Source organism: Chionomys nivalis, chromosome 4 (assembly GCF_950005125.1).
Source record: "Chionomys nivalis chromosome 4, mChiNiv1.1, whole genome shotgun sequence".
NCBI classification, from domain to species: domain Eukaryota; kingdom Metazoa; phylum Chordata; class Mammalia; order Rodentia; family Cricetidae; genus Chionomys; species Chionomys nivalis.
In genome coordinates this window covers 52,908,176-52,929,631 of record NC_080089.1, presented here as the reverse complement: position 1 = coordinate 52,929,631, position 21,456 = coordinate 52,908,176, and the positions used below count along the sequence as shown (strand labels likewise).

General features: G+C 43.7%; 1 protein-coding gene across 1 annotated transcript in view; it reads left to right on the top strand.

Annotated features, from left to right (window-relative positions):
• Positions 1–3,520: 3,520 nt before the first annotated feature.
• The window catches only part of Elmod1 (ELMO domain containing 1), a 66,637-nt gene continuing 48,701 nt past the window's right edge, over positions 3,521–21,456 (top strand). The window contains exon 1 of the mRNA XM_057767909.1: positions 3,521–3,824. The gene's annotated coding sequence lies outside the window, so the exon portion shown is untranslated. The remainder of the gene's footprint in view (positions 3,825–21,456) is intronic.

The following is a 21,456-nucleotide window of genomic DNA, read 5'->3' as shown; positions in this document are numbered from 1 at the left end:
TTTCCTTTCTCCCAAATAGGTAACTATTTTCTTCCCAGGTATGAAATCTGTCTTCTCTTTAGGGTGGAGAGTTCTTCCCCAGTGGATTAGAAAGGAGCCATTTCTTGCCATGTTGGCCACACCCTGCTTAAGCCTCTCCTCCAAGTCACTTACATGAGTAAATGACTAGAAAACACCATATTGAGTGAGGTAACCCAGACTCAGAAAGACAAATAGAATATGTACTCTCTCATAAGTGGCTTTTAAACATAAAGGAACGAAAAACCAGCCTGCAGTTCACAATCCCAGAGAACCTAGACAACAAAGAGGCCCCTAAGAGAGACATACTTGGATCTAATCTACATGAGAAATCGAAAAAGACAAGATCTCTTGAGTAAATTGGGAGCATGGGAATCATGAGAGAAAGTAGAAGGGGAGTGGGGAGAAAGGGAGAGGATAAGAAATATATATATATATATATATATCAATAAAAACAATAAAAAATAAAGATAATATACAGAGAATATTCTTGATACAGATAATATACAGAGAAGGATATTTTTGAAAACACAGTTTGTTCCTTTAAAAAAAAAAACATAAAAGCTTAGAAAACCCCCGCCTAAATGTAATGACATTCTAAGAGGTGCTGACCAAACTGACCAGCACAAGATAACTTGCCAAAAAAGACTGATGTTTATTATATATGTGTGGTACTTCTCAAATCCATACTCCTAGGCTAAGAGTCTTTCCTTAATTCAACATATATATTTAACTGACACCTCATTTTGAATGGATTATTTCAAACGCAATGTAATAAAGTTTATTCTCAAGAAAAAAAGAGTAAATGGAGACCCCAGACAATGAGTCCTTCAAACCTGGCTATCCGGGGATCCAGGACTATCCTTGATGATATTTAGAGATATTAACAGGCACGTTGAGTACCGTACCACTTAAGCATTGTACCCACGGCTCCCCACCCCCCCCCCCAAATCTGGAAAACCCATTCTACTACAAAGCAAAGCGATTTTTCTATTCACTTCTCAACTTTGCACAACTGAGCAAACTTAGACAAGACCCAAATCATTTTAAGTCCAGGGATTTCTTTTTTACTAAGAAAATTCATCAATGGGTTATCTCCCAATTCTTAGTTCTCTAAGTCACAAAACTCAAAACTAGACTGAGAATACTCAGGCTAGACTGAAACTAAACAGATGGACCAAGGCATTCACTCCACCTACAAAATTATCCAGATGAGACATTCCTACTTGCTCATTGCTCAATCTCATCTTGCTAAAGAGAGAAGCCTAGGGTGGGGACATTCTTAGTCAAATAAATTCCTAAAGAGAATATTCAGTGAGTGATGGCATCAAGGAAGTATATCCCCTGTCCCAGAAAGACCTGAGCTCTGCATCACTAAGGGTGAGGCAGCACAGAGTCTGAGTGGATGACAGAGGCAGGTGCCTCTAGTTCTTCCCCTTCCTCTTCAGCTCTCCTGCTGGGACTCTGGTACAGGTCCCCCTCTGGGGATTCTTTATGCATTGTTAGCGAATAATAGATCATGATCTCAATCTCTTTGCTGCTGATTGCATGTTAATCTTCTGCATAGACTTTTTCATGATGGTGAATTCATCCCAGGGTTAGTAGGAAGACTCATTAAAAAGAACTACAGTCTGAGGGAGGGACCAGCATTCCTATAGTTGGGAAACTCACTGAGGATCCACAACGTATCAGTCATCTGCTAAATTCCACAATAAAAGGATGAATGAGGCCTTACCCTGGAGGTGTTCACATTGTACACTGTCAAGGTGATTGGCCATTGATCACCATGGATACCCGTATACACACCTGCTTCAGGAAAGCTGGTTCTCTGGCTCAGACAACAACAGGATCAGAGCGAAATACTGAAATCTTCCAGATAGCAAGAAGGTTCAAAGAGTCAGGTAATACATTTTTTGCAGAGTAACTATTGCCATAGATGCAAGGCATAGGTGGAGAGAGGTTTAGGGATTAAGAGTGAAAGAAGAGTCTAGAAGATCTGGGAATCTAGGTTGACAAGTGTGTTCCTTAAGTTAGATAATGGATATAGCAGTGTGGAGACCGGAGGCTCTGCCTCCCCCAGTGCACACCTCCTACTCCTCGCTTGGTGATGGCAGCTTCTTTCCACAAACAGTCTGAGATTAGGACAATTTTAGTCAGTAGAACCAAATGAAAGGAGCAGAAACCAAAGGTGCAAAAACAAACTAGCAGGGACCCCATACAGTCTGGACAGCCGTGGGTCATTGTTAATACTTTTATCCACTGTTTTCAAGGGAGAAATCAGGTCTCTGTAGATTCATTTGATGGCTAATGCAACATCAAAAACAGCTTGGCCTCTGTCCTTGGTGATGATTCCTATTTTAGGTATTTATTGCCTGTTTTTGTTGTTCTTATTGGACTCATTATGTAGACCAGGTTAGCCTCAAACTCAGAAAATCCACCTGCTTCTGCCTCCCAAGTGCTACCACTGCTGGCTTGCCTGTCCTTTTCAGCAGATTGTGAGCTCTCTGAGGCGGAAACCCCTGTCTGCCTTTATTGCTATTTTCTTGGCACATAGTTTCGATGCCTGCACAAAACAGTCGGTTTGGTTGGTTTACCTTCTTCTACAGCAGTAGCCGACCATGTTAAGTACTGTGACAGTGGTGCGTGCCTAGGTGATCTCTGACAACGGGACATTAACTAGCGTTGGAGACAAGTTTCAGAGAAGGTGGCATTGATCACAGTGAGTAGGGCTTCATGAAGTGGAGTAGAAAGCAACGTATACCAGAGAGAACACAACACCAAGGGCAAAAACAAAGCTTCATGAGGAACGGTCAATTTCAAAGGCCATCCTGTTTCTCTGTATTGTCCAGAAGCTCTTGCCTATAAAGAGTTCTTTATAAAACAGAAAATACAACAGAGAGAGAGAGGGAGTGGCAATGGGGTGGGGTGTTTAGGAGTTAGGCCAGTCCTGTTTCCCAAATAACTGCAAACCAGGATGTGTATAATTCATCCCATTATAATTAAGCCTGGGATAAGGTGTTGTTCCTGAAGCCCTGGTTGAAATACAGGTGTGGACCTGGGAAGGCTGAACTCTCAGGTATACCTAATTAAAGAGCTGGTTCTTGGTCAACTTGACCTGACCTGTCCAAAAAATCAGGAGAGCCAGAGGTTGTCTGGGAGACAGAGGACACAGGAAAGCAACTGAGGGTTGGATACCTGGACTGAGGGGAGGTTGACGATGAGCTAACAACAAACTTTGACTTCTGGGCAATCCTCTGCGGAGGAGTTGGAGGAACACACCTTGCCCTAGATTCTTCAGGAAGCCCATTGACAGGTCTTCCAGGTTCTCACAATCCTAGACTTCTTTAGGGGTGGTCAACTCCTGGGCAATTAAACTGGGCCACTGCGGGCAACTCCGCAGTTTTAACCCTTTCCTCCCAGGTTCAGGCACTGGCCAAGCTCTCATTCCTCCCCGCCGCGCCCGCGCCCCGGGGTTCCGGGACTGAGCATGCTCAGTAGCCGCCCGCGTCTAGCTCCCAGGGAAACCTCTGCACGCCCTCCCCAGCTGCTCTCGGTCGCCTCCTCGCCGCCGGCCGCCCAGGGTGCATCCCGGTTTGCAGGGCTCCACGCGACCCAGATTCCCGCCCCTCCCCCGCCCCTCCCGCGCCCGCAGCCAGTGCGGCAGCCGCGGCCGCCTCTGTCCAGCTTCCGCGAAGGGACCAGCCGTGGTGGTCACGGTCGCCAGTGCGTAGCCGGAGCGAAGACGGAGATGGAGACCACACTGGCGCTCTCCCGGAGCTGCTGAGCCCACCGCTGTCCCTGACCCGGTGAGTCGCGACCCCAGAGGATTCGAGGGGCGAATGCCCTTGGAGAAGAGAGAGGCGGCTGCTGAGCTGCGTAGGGGACAGCAGAAACGCTCGGGGTTGGGGACAGTGAAGGGACGTGGATGAAAGTGCGCACTACCTGGGTGCAGGAGCGCCGGGGTCACCCAAGACTATAAATCCTCTTTCTCATCCTGAGCTTGGAAATTAACACCCGCGGCGCTGAGGGTCAGCGCTGGAAGCTGTTTGGGTCCCAGGGGCGCGGGTCGCCTAGCGACTGAACGCCACTGCAGGTGCCTAGGAAGGGATCCGAAGCCAGGGACAAAGGGCGGCCTGATTGGGACGAGTGGAGGGTCCTGACCCACGGGGAGCCCTCGGCCCTGCGGGTCAGGCCCCAGGGCGGCGCCAGGCTGTAGAGTGGCAGAGCTGTAGACCGGAGGTCTCGGAGTCTCCACCCCGAGCCAAGTCTGCGGGGCTGGCGCGCTGCGCCTCCTCCCACTGTGGGAAACTCCACTCTTGGAGCATCTCCGGGGCAGGTGCAGTTGAACAGGCAGGCGGAGAACAACAGCCCCGAGAGCTGTTAAAGACAGAACAGTACAGCGAGGCATGCTGTTTTTCCAAGTGCCTTTATTTCCAAGTGTGGGCAGCGACTACTCCCCCTCTTGGTGTGTCTGCTCAACCTCTAAGTGGCGAGTCCGGTAACACACCTTATGAATATTTCAGAAACGACCTCACAGACTCGCTTGCTTCAGATCAAGTTTAATGAATATGTGTGGGAGCCTTTCTGCCCCACACAGACAGATGGAAGCCTCAGCCACCGCTTGGAGCTTTCCAAATTTCATGTCTTTCTCCCCACAAGCCGAGAAAAAGACGTCACAAATCCCCGCGAGCTTTAGATTGGTGTCATAAATTGAGGCTGTCATTTGGAGAGACTGATTTTAGGCAGGCTTTCGGTCTTTGTTCTGCATCTCAGCAACGTGAGTGTGCGTGTTGTGTCGGTCGCTCGACAACAGTCCTTAACTGGTATTACCAATATGGTGGAAAGCAGGTAGCATGACTACATTGGGATAAACGTCATAATTCCTTGTTGTCTTTGATACCACGGGGTAGCAGCATTCTTAGTCATTCTCTCCCTAGAAGTTTCCTTTTGAGGTCAATCTAGTTGAAATTTTGCCAAAGGTACACATTCTCGTTATTCCTCACTATTGTGAGATATTTCTTCTTGACCTCTCTCTTATGGGAAAAAAGGATGCTTTCTCTGCAAGACATCGCTGTCAAGAACAGCAACATGTTTTATTGCAGGGAACTTCCTGGATTGAAGCAGACTTACACTTTGAGCTGTAACTCTCATGTTACCATCACAATTAACCAGTAAACCAGCAAGCTGACATACTACATAGCTGTCAGGACTCTAAGATGATGGCCTACAAAGTCAGCCCCGTCCCCCTCCCTGTCTGTGAGAGACAGGTAGGTCATCTGACCCATCTCTAAGGAATTCTGATGTTGACCAAAAGCTCAAGATTCCCTGTGAAGAATAACGAGGCGATAATTCCCAATCTTGCAAGTCAGCTCATACAAGGAAGAGTCTGGGGTGCTTCTGTTTACAGATGTTTCACATTTAGGAAAGGGTCTCCCTAGAAGACTACTGCAGTAACATCATGGGCCAGCTCCATCTCTGCCTGCCTGGGTGCTTCTCCCAGCCCGAGGACAGAGAGTGCTGCTGTGCTAGGCTAACGAGGAAAAACAGCACTCGGGGGAAATTTTGCTCATTTTCTCTATTGTGTCCTGAGGATTCCACTGAAAATGTGCAAATGTTAGCTTCTGAGAGAGTTTTGAAGCCATCATTGGAGTGTCTTCTGTGCTAAAAATTGTTGATGGCGCTATAAGGGAATTCTGAGGAATTAACAAAATCAGGGAAATATTATGTAACAAGGAGCATTTCCTAAAGCATGTCACCAAGTCACTCAAGACGAGCCCCAGCTGCATTCACAGATTTAAACCTGGCTAGTTGGGAAGTTTGCAGAGCTCCCACACAGACTTCCAGGTGTGTCAAGGAAGCAGACCCCAAGTCCTCCAAGAATGCCTGAAATCATTTCTTAGGATTTAGCAAATAAAATTTCAGGCTGTCTCCCTAAACGTGAATTTAAACAGCAAATACTGTTTTAATTTAAATATGTCACATATGATATTTGGAATTATACTTTAAACATTATTAGTTGTTTCTCTGAAATTTCTTTGGACTGGGCAGGCATTTTTTTTCCTGGCAACCCCATAATAGAAAGGTATCTTTCCTCCTTTTTTGGGGTCGCCTACGGGTTGATAAAACAAAATGGAACAGAAGTCATATGCCGCTCTGCGGACAATCTGGGGCAAGCTCAGCTCTTGAGTTATTGAGAATAGCTCATGCCTGAAAGTGAGTATTCTCGGTTCTGCACATCTTTGCTGAATGCTTCTACTTGTTAGGCTTTGTGAGAGTTGCCAAGAATCTGAAGATGAGAAGAAGCAGGAGCCAGAGATGTAGCAAGTCCCACATCAGCCAGTGTAGGTCTTGCTTTGTCAGAAGTGTGAGGTGTGTATTTGTCGGGGGTGCGTACTGTAAAAGCCTGGAGGAAGACACAGAATTCTGCTAGAATTCCATCAAGGAACGAAACAGCTACCTGGCAGTGTTGACAGGGCTGGCCTCAGGTATGAGAATGAATTCTTATCATGGGAGAAGAGGAGCAAAGAAAGTGACATGGGAACAGAATGAAGCCAGCAGTTTCAGAATTTTTATCTGGTAGCCTCAGTTAAAAACACAGAACAGTCCTGTCCTGAATACAGTGTTTCAAAGCACTCCTCCTCATCCTCCAACGTTTACATTGTTTTCTCCCCCACAAGAGACTTGTAAATAGTTTCGGTTGGCAATGAAGAAGGAGCAGAAATGAGGCAAGGGTAGGGATTGGCAAAAGGCAGTTAGACAAAGGTATCTCTGCATTAAAAAAAAAAACTTTGAATTTTTCAAAATGTGTGTGGGTATGTTGCCTGCATATATGTCTGTGCGCCACATGTGTACTTGGTGCCCTTGGAGGCCAGAAGAAGGCAACTGGTCCTCTGGAACTAGAATTACAGATGATTGTTAGCTGTCATATGGGTGCTGGGAAATGAACCTGGGTCCCCTGGAACCTCTTAACCTCTTCTTCAGTGAGCCATCTCTCCAGCCCCTCTCAGTGCATTCTACGAAGCAGGTCACCTGCCTTTGACTAGCATTATTGTGCTCTTTCATTGTTCCCCTGCCATCCGGGTCTCTTTAGATAAAAAAAAAGTCACCACACAGTATCGAAATGCATTGCTTCTTTAAATTTTACTTTGATATAAATGGAGACATTTAAATGTATCATATGAGATGCCAATCGATATTCAGTTTCTTTGGGTACACTTTCTTGAAATAAGATAAGCATATGTTAGGTTTTAACAAATCTGTTGCTCCGAGTGGGAAAAGACATTAAATTGTTATCATTTTCTGTTTCCGTGAGTTGTCTTGAAGGAAGCACATGCTGGGGATGGAGAGAAAGTATATCTTACAGAAATAGCACTGTGCGAAAATGACCATATGCTTGTAGTATCAGAGAGTACCTACTTAGTGTTCTAAGGGAAATTAATTCCAAGGCAACACCGCGGCAAACACAGCTGTGTCTGTAAAGACACTGAAAGTCCTAGCTCTGAGGGTCAGGGTAGGGTGTGGCATGGGAGCTGGAGGTTAAACCCATGCCGTTCATGGAGAAACTGGTCGCTTGCTTCTCATGATTCTAACTGGCAAAACTGCAGTGCTGATCTGGAATGCCAATCTAGATTACCCTTCTGTCAAGAAACCTAGCTGTCTTCGCAATCATCCTTCAGAACAGCCTCAAATGTCTAATTATGCATATGTGTGGCTAATTCTCACTTTAGTTTTTTTTTTCCTTAAAAAATAAAGGTGCTGGGGAGTGTACCTAGGATTTTATGGATGCCAGGCAAGCACTCTAGTACTGAGCTGTATTGCATCCCTGAAAAAAATTAATTTTGAGAGTCTCACTAAGTTATTCAGTGTGGCCTTGAACTTTCTCTGTAGTCAAGGAAGGTTCTGAACCCACCTGCCTCAACTTCTTGAGTAACTGGGATTAACAGGCCTGACCCATAAGACCCAGCTCATATTCTACCGCAAATTCTCAAAATCCTAAAAATTACCCTAGTCTTATCAAATAAACGACCATCATCTAAGATAGAGCAGAAAACAGTTTGATTCAGGAACTTACAGCGGTCCTTTTTGCAAAAGGTCAAACATCTTCCTGCCTCATAATTCTGAGTTTATATGAGAGAAAAAACTGTGGCCAAGGGACATACCGACATTATTAAAGTTCAAGGCAATTAGAGCCTAGGTCTTGTTTTCGGCAAGGTGGACGCACACAGCTTATTACAGGAAGCTTCACTGCAGTGGTCCCCAGTGACGACTTATGTGAGCTATCACCCAGAGAGCCTCAGGTGATGCCAGATGCTCATTCACCGTCTGAGTCCTTAGTAAACATCCTGAAATCAAACACTCTGCATACAGAATGTTTTCATATCCCGTGAGCATGTAACCTTCCAGCCCCCTCGTGCTGACCGTGGGAAAATAGCGTTGTATCTTACTCCAGTTTCTGTGCTGTAAAATGGAAGACATGAAGTAAAAATCTAATGATATGATGCTAACCCTGATTTCTGTATCTATAAAATGAACGTTGAGGCCTTGTTGTGGTTTCAATAGGTGAACAGTTTTCTCCTCAAAGAAACTGGAAACTTATGTAAAGAGAGTACACTCTAAATGATGCTTCCCATGCTGTTGAAATAATTACACATTGGAATTTTTAAAATGTTTACATTTTTGAGGTGAAGCAATTTGGTTGTTGCATAAGTAAGATTTTATTAAGCTCCTTTAATAGATCAGTCTCAGCTGGAGATAGTGGTGCACATACCTTTAGCCCCAGCATTTGGGAAGAGGAGGAAGCAGGCAGATCTCCAATCATTCAAGACCAGTCTAGTATACATAATGAGTTTCTGGCCAGGCAAGGACTCTCTCCCCCACCCCCAAGAAAAAAGAAAAGAAAGGAAGGAAGGAAGGAAGGAAGAAAGAAAGGAAACGAAAAGAAAAAGTTTCAGACAAAACCCCCCAAAACAAGATCAGTCCCTGCAGTGGAGATGACTGAGACAGTAAAGACACCTTCAAACCTGATGACCCAACTTCCACCCTGGGCCCCACATAATGGAAAAAGAGAACAGACTCCAGCAGGTTGTCCTCTGCTCTCTACATACACTGTGGTGCATGCCTGTGCACACTCAGATACACACACACACACACACACCACAAACTAAAGAAATAAGAAGTGTAATTTTAAAGACCAGTCACAAGTGAGCTAATGAATGACACAGATTCAGAGTTTCTCACATCCTCTTCCACTGAAGTTTCCATTTAACTTATTAATTAAAAGCCAGACGCAAGAGCTTATTTAAGCCACTGTAACTCTCCTTCCTATTTCCCTTGTGCAACTAGGGGGTGAAAAGCTGACTTCAAACAATAAGTGTGTCTGCATATGCGTGTGAATGCCAGCGTCCTCAGAGACCAGGAGAGGACATCGGATCTCCTGGAGCTAGAGTTAGCCAGGTGGTGGTGGCGCACACCTTTAATCCCAGCACTCAAGAGGCAGAGGCAGGTGGATCTCTGTGAGTTCGAGGGCTACAAAGTGAATTCCAGGACAAAATCCAAAGCTACAGAGAAACCCTGTCTCAGAAATAAACAAACAGTTGTGTGGCCCCTGACATGGGTCTGAGAATTGAACGATGGTCCTTGGGTAAAGCAGTATGTGCTATTGGCCACTGTGCGTGTCTCCAGCCCTGGCCAAAGGTTTTGACGGTTTTACTCATGATGAAGCTAATCATTTCTTTATCGCATAGACTTTTTTATTTTTTTGTTTTGTTTTAGTTTAACAGATATCCTCAATGACATGAATTCTGTTCCCTACATCTTTTTTCTCCCCCAGGTGGCATTGGAAATATGTGAAATGCCCATCAGTCACTGGAGAGCATTTATCGTGTACATTTCTTCTTTTTTCTTTTAAATGAAGCATGGAGATATTCTATTCAAAACTGAAAGACAATTTTTCTAAAAGTTGTGTAGTGTAGTAGACCCTTTACTTTTTTGTTTTGCTTTTTTGTTTATTTGTTCTGTTTTTGAGACAGGGTCTCTCTCTCTCTCTCTCTCTCTCTCTCTCTCTCTCTCTCTCTCTCTCTACTGTGGAGCTCTGGCTGTCCTGGAACTGGCTCTGTAGACCAGGCTGGCCTCAGACTCACACAGTTCCACCTACCTCTGCCTCTTGAGTGCTAGAATTAAAGGCGTGCACCACCATGCCCAGCTTTGACCCCTATATTTTTAATAGAATATTTTCATTTATTTTTATTTATTTATTTTTTTTTTGCTTTTTCGAGACAGGGTTTCTCTATAGCTTTGGTGCCCGTCCCGGAACTAGCTCTTGTAGACCAGGCTGGCCTCAAACTCCCAGAGATCCGCCTGCCTCTGCCTCCCGAGTGCTGGGATTAAAGGTGTGCGCCACCACAGCCCGGCGTTCATTTATTCTTTGAGAATTTCACACAAGCATTCAATAGATTTTGAAAACCCACCTTTCCTCCTTTCCTCCAACTATGACCAAACCCCAACACATCCTCTCCAGAGTTCTCTCTCTCGTTCTCTTCCTTCCTTTCTTTTCTTTTCTTTCTTTTCTTTTCTTCCTTTTCTTTCTTTCTGTCTTTCTTTTAACAATCCACTGAATCAGATTAGTACTACCCATTTGCACATGGGTATGGGGCCACCCACTGGATCACGGAGAGTCTGTCAGTGGCCAAACCCCCAAAAGAAAATGATTCTCTCTCCTCTGGTCGTCGTTGACTGCCAATGGCTCCTTTTGCTAGCGAGGAGGCCCTGAGTCCTGCCATATCATCCTGGAATTTTGACTGTCTTGATCTGGTGTAGGTCATAAGCTGTGAGTTCAGAAGCACAATGATGATGTCATGTTCGCAAGACATCATTTGACAACACTCTTCCCCATCCTCCAGCGATTGCATTCTTTGTGTCCCCCTTCCACAGTATTTCCTGAGTCTTGGAAGTGGGTAGTTGATATAGCTGTCTGATGAGGCCTGGGCACCTATGACTACTTATTCTCAGCACTTGAACCAGTTTTGAGTCTCTCTGTCAACTGCTGCCCATCACGAAAGGAAGCTCCTCGAGCCATGGTTGAGAGCAGCACTAATCTATGGGCATAGCATAAGTATTTAGAGTGCAATTGGACAACACAATAGTGATGGATGGTTTCCTCCTGTGGGTTACAACTCTCTTGGAGTCGGGCGTACCGTACTAGGCATGGATTTCCTCTGTGAGCAGGCCTAAGATCCTGTTAGAAAGTCGCTGGTCACCCCCAGAACAGTCACACCACTGGGGGCCAGCAGCGTATCTTGCCTGGCAGCTCAGTTCTGTCCTATTACAGGATCCAGGGCTAGTAGGACTAGCATCTTCCCTCTTCCTATGGCTTTCGTAACACTTTCAAGCACAACCAAAGCTGGCCACAGGGAAGAAACCAACTGGTCAGCTCCAGATTGATTTCTCTTGATCCTACAGCTAAAGTGGGATACTTTGGTCTGAGTTTTAAAGTGTCTTTAACCTAAAGATCCATTAAAATTAGCTTTTAAAAAATGTAAGTAATTCCTTTTAGTTATGAAGCTTAATCATAGGTTCTCTTAAAATAGTAAACACTTATTAAAACTGTTAATTGGGATGTTTATTGCATGTATCATTAGTCATAATTTAAAAGGCCTTTGTTAAAATGCCTAACATGAATGCTTTCATATTCTATCCTGTATATAATGTGTACATGGCCCAATATGTGAGACCAATAAATACAGATCAAGATTTAACAATACAGATGATTGTGTCTTAGCTGTCATTCTGTACTGTACCAGATAGTTCCTCCACTATTCCTTTGAGTGATAGTTCATATATAGATACATATAATAGATTCATAAAATACCTATACATACAGAATCCTTCTGGAATACATCTTATCAATTATCTGAGAATGTGATAGATAATTGAAATCTGAGATGTGATCTCATGTTGACCAACTGTGTTGAGAGAATGTGGAAGTATTGCTGGTTTACTTTAGAACTCCTTATTGGCCATAATATTTTTACAACTTTATCAATGATCAAAACCTACATAGGTCATCATAAACATCTCAAAAAGTAGAGAGTTTGTATAATAATAATAATTCAATTTGATATCCTTTGGCCCAGAAAAAAATCAAGAGTAAGATTATATTTTTAAAGTGTTGGTTATGAGATTCATTTAGGATTTAAAATCAGTTCCAAGACCAGAGTGTGGAAGTACCAGCTTTTCTACTTATGGAAACAGTGTTCTCACTTGAATATGAACAGTAGAACTTTTGGTTGGATTCATCAATTTATTTATTTATTTATTTATTTATTTATTTATTTATTTATTTTGGTTTTTCGAGGCAGGGTTTCTCTGTGGCTTTGGAGCCTGTCCTGGAACTAGCTCTGTAGACCAGGCTGGTCTCGAACTCATAGAGATCCGCCTGCCTCTGCCTCCCGAGTGCTGGGATTAAAGGCGTGCGCCACCATCGCCCGGCCGATTCATCTATGTTTTAAGCTCAAACCAAAAAGGGTCAAGAAACCAAATATACAGCATAGTATCTATAGAGTGACACCCTTGGGACCCCTGTGGGAGGTGCAAGAAGAAAAAATGATTTCCCTGAATAGGATGTTGGCTCAGATGACCTGAAGATCACCACCTAAATTTGATTGTGGACTTTAAATTGAGTTCCTGGGTGTTTACACATGAATCTGCCATTGACTAACTCAACTTAATAAGCTATATGTAACAGATAACTATTTTACCTCTGTCCTTTGTTTTAAAATAAATATATAACTTTATTATTTTATACTTAATATTGCCTAGGCAACTAAAAATCACAAATTAATCAATTAAAAGTTAAGTATACCTCTTCAGTGACTACTACTGGGTTATTTCCAGAATATCCTTTAATTATGTAAGCTCATATCTGAAATTGTTCTGAATAATGATGCTTTTCAGCAACCCTAAACCTAGGCATGTATCTTAAGTTGTGCATCTAACTGAGTGTAACAATGGGTGTGTAGTCCCTGCCATCCCTCTGCATCATGTTTTGTCTTTCAAAGACATTTGTTTATACTATAGAATGGTCATTTGCTATTCATTTTAAACATTGCCTTCAAAATTTCTGTCCTGTATTGGTGACTGTATTCAGTGTTATACAGAGAAACAGAACCAACAGGAGATAGGCACATTTGTGCACACACATACATGTGGTGTGTGTGTGTGTGTGCGTTCATGAAGAAATTTATTACAAATGATGGGCTCTCTTGGTTCTGTCCATAATCCGTTGTCTGCAAACCAGAGACCCAGAAAAGCTGTTGAGAGTCTACACAAAGCAAAAAGACACCAGATCTCAGACATCATGTGAGAAACTACTTCCTCCTTCTTCCACCCTTGTTCCATTCAGGCCCACTGCAGTTGGATACTGTTGACCCATACTGGGGTTGTTGAGTCTAGGGATCCAAACACTGATCTTATCCAGAAACTACATTCAGACATACCCAGAGATAATGTAACTGGGACTCCTTGGAGCAGTTGAAGTTGACATGTAAAATTCGCCATCACAAGGCCCCCACTACATTACAAAACAGTTCCACTTCCCACAACAGGTGTTGAAAGTGCCAGATGTTTCTTTTTCACACACCTTTGAGCCTGAGACCTCTTTCTGGCATCCAAATTCTATTTCATGGATTCCAGCCATTAAAGCCCCTCTACCAATGCCAGACAGTGCAGAAGCAGTACCAGCCGGTGTCTGAAGCTGGCAGCAGAGGTTTCTTTCCTAGGTTGCATCTATGTCACGGGGGGGGGGGGGTGCTATGTAATGTCCAGACATGATTTCCTTGTCCACTTGGACATCTGGGGACTATTTTCATGACAAATGCATTTTCTGCTTAAATAGGAGAAAGGGTTTATTTGGTTTAGGATTTGGGGTTTGGTCTTTAAGACAGTAGCCCAGACTGGTCTTGGACTCTTGGAGATCTTCCTGCCTTAGCCTCTTCAATGTTGGGTTTTGGGTATGATCCGCCATAGCCTGCTAATTTCTGTTTGTGCAATAGTGAGCTCTGATTAGCACAGGACTGATCTTAAGCTACTGGAGGGGCATTCATCAGTCTCTGGGACCCACTGAGTGAACGGCAAAGGGGGGAAGATAGTTATTCAATCTCTTAGTGTTAGCGAGACAAGCCACCTTGTGTGGCCTGAGCTAGTGATCTGGGGATAAGTAAGGAGAGGTAGGGAGTCCAATGGCAAACTTATGTGGTGACGTATGAATCTATGAGCATAGTGATTTCAAAGATTGCTTTAGGGTGGAAATGGGAGGTGGTTATAAGAAAGAATGCTTGTCAGAACAATAAATATTATGTTTCAACTATTTCAAGAAGCAACATTTTTTTCTTTTTTAATATATAAAGTTTTTGTCTCTAGAGTGTATCATGCCTTGATCACCAGTCTGTTCCTGCTCACCATAGTACACTGAACCTAGGATGTTATTGATATAAACTATCATATTCTGAGTAAAAAGCTTGTAAAAAAAAAAAAGTCCTTAAAGTGCTTGCCACACACCCATGAGGACCTGAGCCTATATCCCCATATAAAAAGCCAGGTGCAGTGGCATGTGCCTATAGTCCCAGAGCCAAGAGGGATCAAAGAAGAGGGTGCCTGGGTTCAATCTTGCCAAATCAGTGAGATCTAAGTTCACCGTGAGAGACCCTAATGCAAGAAATAAGGCAGCAAGCAATAGAGGAAGCCTCTGACTTCCATGGCCGCCTGCACTCATGCACACACGCCCGTCCACACACATGCACACACACCCATCCACACACACAGACCCATCCACACACATGCACACATACCCATCCACACACACAGACCCATCCACACACATGCACACATACCCATCCACACACACAGACTCATACACACACACACATGAACACATACCCATCCACACACACAGACCCATCCACACACATGCACACATACCCATCCACACACACAGACTCATACACACACACACATGCACACATACCCATCCACACACACAGACCCATCCACACACATGCACACATACCCATCCACACACACAGACTCATACACACACACACATGAACACATACCCATCCACACACACAGACCCATCCACACACATGCACACATACCCATCCACACACACAGACCCATCCACACACATGCACACATACCCATCCACACACACAGACTCATACACACACACACATGAACACATACCCATCCACACACACAGACCCATCCACACACACACGTGCACACACACCCATCCACACACACAGACCCATCCACACACACACATGCACACATACCCATCCACACACACACATGCCCATCCACACACACAGACCCATCCACATGCATGCACACACACTCGCCTATACACACACGCATACCCATCCACACACACACAAACATACCCATATATACATAAACACACACCCCACACCCATACCCATCCACACCCACACATGCCCATCCACACACACAGACCCATCCACACACACAGACCCATCCACACACACAGACCCATCCACACATACCCACACATGCCCATCCACACACACACAGACCCATCCACACACACCCATCCACACACACAGACCCATCCACATGCATGCACACACACTCACCCATACACACACGCATACCCATCCACACACACACACACAAACATACCCATCCATACACACACACACACCATGCAATGCCCATCCACACACACCCCACACCCACACATACCCATACACACACACATATACCCATACACACACACATATACCCATACACACACATATCCACACTCTCCCACATACCCATACACACACACACACACACCATACACACAACTAGAAGATATGAAAATAAGCACATAAAATAAATGGTTTCTTTACACCAGGGTAATACTTTTCAGACTTGGTACTCCAGTCCCTAGGACTCAAGCCTTCTTCACTGCAAATCTGTGTTTCTCAGGAAAACACATTTTAGTGTGAGAAACTGTGCCCACATTTCTACTGCCTTTCACAATGTTTTTTATTTAGAATTTTAATTTTCACAACTAAAATATTGAAAACACTTTGTGTCAAAGGGACTATAACTTTTTCAAATTCCCATAGTCTCTTAAAGGTCAGAGACATATCTCATCAACTGTGCTTGCCAACCGTTTGCAGCCTGGAAAAGCAGAAAACCGTGTGCTTTTGAAGCAGGTCATGAGTAAATTTATGGGCAGCCTTGACTTCTGCAGCGAGCATGGACCGCCGTCGCTCTGAATCACAAAATAACCCTAGATGAGTGCCCATGCCTGAGGAAGGGAGGCGCTTCCGCGCTGCCGTGTCAGGGCATGTCAGCAGGTCGGTTTTAAAGACGATTGCTGAGGAAGGAGGAAAGAACAGCCCTGGACCGTGGCCTCGGGGAGACGGCTATCCGTGACATGCCCCTCTCGTGGGGTAGGCTGGGCGGTGTGTGGGGACAGGAGCCGTGCAGTTTCAAAGACTTCATTCATTCATTTTCATTCGGGGTGGTAATTTTTCATATCTAGTTTTCTGTCATCGTGTGAATGCCAAATTACATTTTGTCTGTACTTCAGATGCTCACAGCCTTAGGTTTCTTTCTTTTCTTCCTTTTCACCCCATGCCATCCCCTCCCTCCACCACCTTACTGGTTCCTTACATTTTTTGTCATTTTTATTCAGTTTGTTATTTTATTGTTTCATGTTCTTTTACAATCACAAGGCTCTCATTCTTTACATAGATTTGTTACTTTTTAGGACTTGCTTAAACATGAAGCAGGCTGAAAATACAGACATTATCTGAATCTGCTAATTGTCTACTTAGGATTTTCTATTGCTGTGAAGAGACAGCATGACCATGGCAACTCTTTTAGTTTTGGTTTTGGTTTTTCAAGACAGGGTTCTCCTGTGTAGCCCTAGTTATCCAGGAACTCACTCTGTAGACCAGGCTGGCCTCAAACTCACAGAGAACCTCTGGCCTTTGCCTCCCGAGTGCTGGGATTAAAGGCATGTACCACCACTACCTGCCAACTGTTTCTTATTTTAATATTTATTTTATATTTTCTTTGTGTGTGGGGGGGGTATTTTACTTGCATGTATATCTGTGTACCAAATTTGTGAAGTGTCTATGGAGGTTAAGAGGGTGTTGGATCCCCTGGGGCTGGCACTACAGAAGGTTGTGAGACTGAGCCACCATGTGGGTGCTGGGAGTCAAACCCTAGCCCTCTGCAAGGGCAGGCTATGCTCTTAACCACTGAGCCATCTCTCTAGGATCTATTTCTAGGAGATTTCGAAATCCCTACCTGACTGAGGAATGTCTTCTCAATTCTTATTTCATTACATTCTAGAAGGGCCATAATCATCGTTAGATAAGACCAGAGGTGTCTGGAAGGTGATCTTCTAGGTAGCTCCCCAAGGATGCCATGAAGCTTCGGGTACAGGCTCAGACCCACACCTTGATGGCTTGCTTCCTGACTTTTCCCTTTAAGGTGAATTAAATAGAGTTTTCATTCTTTTTTTTCAAGTCTATCTAGAATTTTGTCCCAGTGGCTTCTAGAGGCAGCACAGAAGTGAGCTGAGTGCCACTGAAACTCAACTCTGCCATGTGCTAACTAACCGTAGACCTTCCTTGGAAGATCCCTTAACCTCTCTAGCTCCATTTCCCCTGCTGCAAAGTGGAGACAATAGTTAAGATTCACTTCATGAAGTGGCTAGGATTGAGTTTATAAACAAAACCCATTGGTTGTTGACCAACTCTTAGCAACTTGTGTTTAAATATTAACTGTTATCAGTTCCACAAAACCTTAAACTGAGATTTAATTCTTCAGGTTGAATCTTAATATTATTTATTTATTTCGTTTTTTTGAGGCAGGGTTTCTCTGTGTAAACCTGACTGTACTGGAACTCACTCTGTAGACCAGGCTGTCTTTGAACTCACAGAGATCCACCTGCCTCTGCCTCCCAAGTGCTGGTATTAGAACTTTATCTGAAAATGTACTCTATACTCTTTTAAATGCCAGGATAATCACAAGTTGGACAGATGTTAGAATGAATTGGCATTCACTTTGTGAGTTGGTTTTTATGTGTGTGTAAGCACCATGTGCCCACGACAGTTTGGTTGTTACAGTTAAAACTTCGAGACTGTACAGGGAGTAGTCTCTGTCTCTGTTTCTCTGTCTCTCTCTCGTAGGGTTTAAGATTTTAAAAAAGGGAAGCTTTGCTGCCTCTAGTAGAGTTTCTAACCATTCCCTGGGGTGTTCAATGGCTGGATGGAAGAGATGAGGTTACGCTGTGGTACTTTACAAAGAACCTTCTGGGAGCTTCATGCTCAAAGAAGGCCTGACAAGTCCCCCAATGTCGGGGGAGGAGCCTTTCGGAAGTCTTGGACCACTCATCACCATCCCTTCCCTCCCAGCTGGAAAAAGAGAGGAGGCAGATCACAGCAGAGCCCCATACCGAAGTGCCGACTCGCCTCGGGTGTTTGATCAGCAAGCTCGAACATTTGATCTTTCTCTTTGGATCTGTTCGTCTCTGTACACACAGAGACAAATCACTGCCGTGCCCTGCCGAGTTTAACAAGCCCAGCTTATAATCGTATTCTTTATTATAGGGAAAGTAAGATCTATGATTTTTTTTTCTTCCAGGAGGGAAATTTAGAGTTTGTTTTACTAGTGTTACTAACGATGGATGTTTTTAAGGTGTATATTCCTAAGGTGCAGCATTTGTTCTGGCAAATATGTTGGTGAGTGTGCAGCTTGACAGGTTTCATTCAGTTTAGGAGCCTGGGTAGGAAAGAAACAGCAAAGAGATCATTTGTGAGGGGTGAGGAGACAGCTTAGCGGGAGAGAGTGCTCGCTGCACAGCATGGGGACCTGAGTCCAGATACCTTGTTCTTGGACATAGATGCCAGCACCTGTAACTCCAACACTGGTGGGGCAGAGGTGGGAGGATTTCTGGGGCTTGCTGCCCCAGTACCCCAAAAAGAGCAAGTTCCAGAGTCAGTGAGAGATCTTGTTTCAGGGGAATAAGCAAGAGAGTCCTAAAGCAGAACACTTGACATTTTCCTTTGCTCACCAGACAAGCACATGGGTGTGTCTTACACACACACACTAGCAAAAAATTTTTTTAAAAGTTTTGGAGCACTATTAAGGATGCAGAATACAACAGACAATTCTGGTGTCCACCCCAGAATAAACTCCCTCTAGAGAATAAGTCATGGATAAGGGCAGTGAAAAGAATGGTTTTTATGTTTTCCTTAATTAATACTGTCACCCTTGAAAGAGGGGACACTAATGTCTAGCCAGAAAATTGGTGAGCTTTTCCTGAATTAAAAATGTTTGACACCTGTACTTGTCAGTGGGTGAACTAGATACAGCCAAGTGGGTAATTACATTTGATCATTAAACGTAGTAGCCTGGTGTGGCCACTTGAGATCTGTGGCACCAGTGTCTGTTGTGGCAGTGCTGAAGATGGGGGACAACCAGTGCTAACATGGCCACAAAGGAGGACTGTGGCACTTGGCACCTTCACTGAAAAGCAATCAAAGGATATTCCCTGTGAATATCAGGGCACCTTAGATCATGTCCCATACGTCTTACTGCAAAGACTGTCTAGCAGTGAAATTTGTCCCCCTTGAAACATAAAGAAATAGGCCATAATTTTAACTAAGCATTTTTTTTTATTTTTTCTGTACAGATTTGAGCTAACTTATATAATGACTTGGCGGTAAGCAATGGGTTAAATGGCATTTTACTTACTCCTTAACACCTGCCATTTTTGATGTTTCTCTAGGGAAGGAGGGTGCAAATGAATTACATCTAGTTGTGTTGTCCTCCTGTTTGGAGGGCAGATGAGTAAAACTGATGATTATTTTCTCCATTACTTTTTGTCCACCCCATAAGTGAACCCAGTTGTTTCTGCCCAATAAATATTTCTCATCTCTTTCCTTCTCCCCCCGTCACCAGCATTTGTCAATTCAGGTCACAAGAATCTGCCAGAACATATCTTAACAATTTCTTGGGATTTTTTGTTTTGTTTTGTTTTGATTTGATTTTGTTTTTTGGTTTTTTTGTTGTGTTTTTTTTTGTGTTTTGTTTTGTTTGTTTGTTTTTTGTTTTGTTTTTTGTTTTCTGTTTTGTTTTGTTTTGTTTTTTTGCTTTTTTTTTTTTTGAAACAGGGTTTCTCTGTAGCTTTGGTGCCTGTCCTGGAACTAGCTCTTGTAGACTAGGCTGGCCTTGAACTCACAGAGATCCGCCTCCCTCAGTGCTGAGATTAGAGGCATGTGTCACCACCGCCTGGCTGTCTTGACGATTCGTAAGTGACTCTTGACAAAATGATCTTTTACTTTAGATGAAGATATAATAATGGTGACAAAGTAATAACACCGTGGGTGCTCAAGTTCTGGGAGCCCATTATGTACCTGTAAGTATCCTAAGCACCTACATACTTTGGTCCATTCGGTTCTTGGAACTACCTTGCAAAGTAGCTATGACTGCTCTTCTCACTGAACCCTAGACAGACTAAGTGGCTTGACTAAAGCTGCCAGCTGGCTAGTGGTACTTGTGTGAACTTTCTCTCCAAAACTTCCACTCGTAACCACCAGTCCCCTCCCTACCCCTCTGGCGACTTGTCCCATGGATGTAAGCCTTCCTCAGAGTTCCAAACCATGCTGTACAATCCAGTGCAATGCTGGCCACACACACTGGACAAGTTTTGTCCCCGTGGGTAAATTTGGGAGCTACTATACATAGCCCGGAAAGTTTTTGCTTTAGTTTTTCTCTTGTATTATTTCATTTTCCCATATTGTTATGACATGCAGTCTAGATATGTTAATTTTATCTTTTAAATTTTATTAATTCTTCAAGAATTGTGGACAATGTGTTTTGGATCGCATCCACCACCACCCCAGCTTCTTCCTGATCTACCCCACTTCCCTCACCACCCATCTTGGTGTCCAGCCAATAACTGTGACTAGACAGGTCAGAGCTTCCTCAGGCGGAGTTCATTACTATCATTCTGCTAAATGGACTTACAAGGTTTTCTAAGATAAAACAACTTTGTAGCCACATGAAATTGAACTACCTGAGGACAAAACTGTCTGTTAAGTCTGACAACATATTCCTGACTGTAATTCATTCTTCACCACCTCTGTATTATGAGAACTCTAATTCAGTCTCATCCTCATGAAAAAGAGGAGTTGCCATGAAGACGGGTTGTATATCTGGTTTGTTTAGTAATTTCTTCTGGGCTATGTTCTAATTATATTATAAATATTTATCTAAAATCTTTAGATATTAGATGATCTCCTAGCCTTCAGATTCATCTATCTCCATACCATCACTTAGCCCTAAAAACTAAGAATGTCCTAGATTCCTAAGTCAAATTCTCCAAAGTTCTGTGTCTCAGTGAACTCT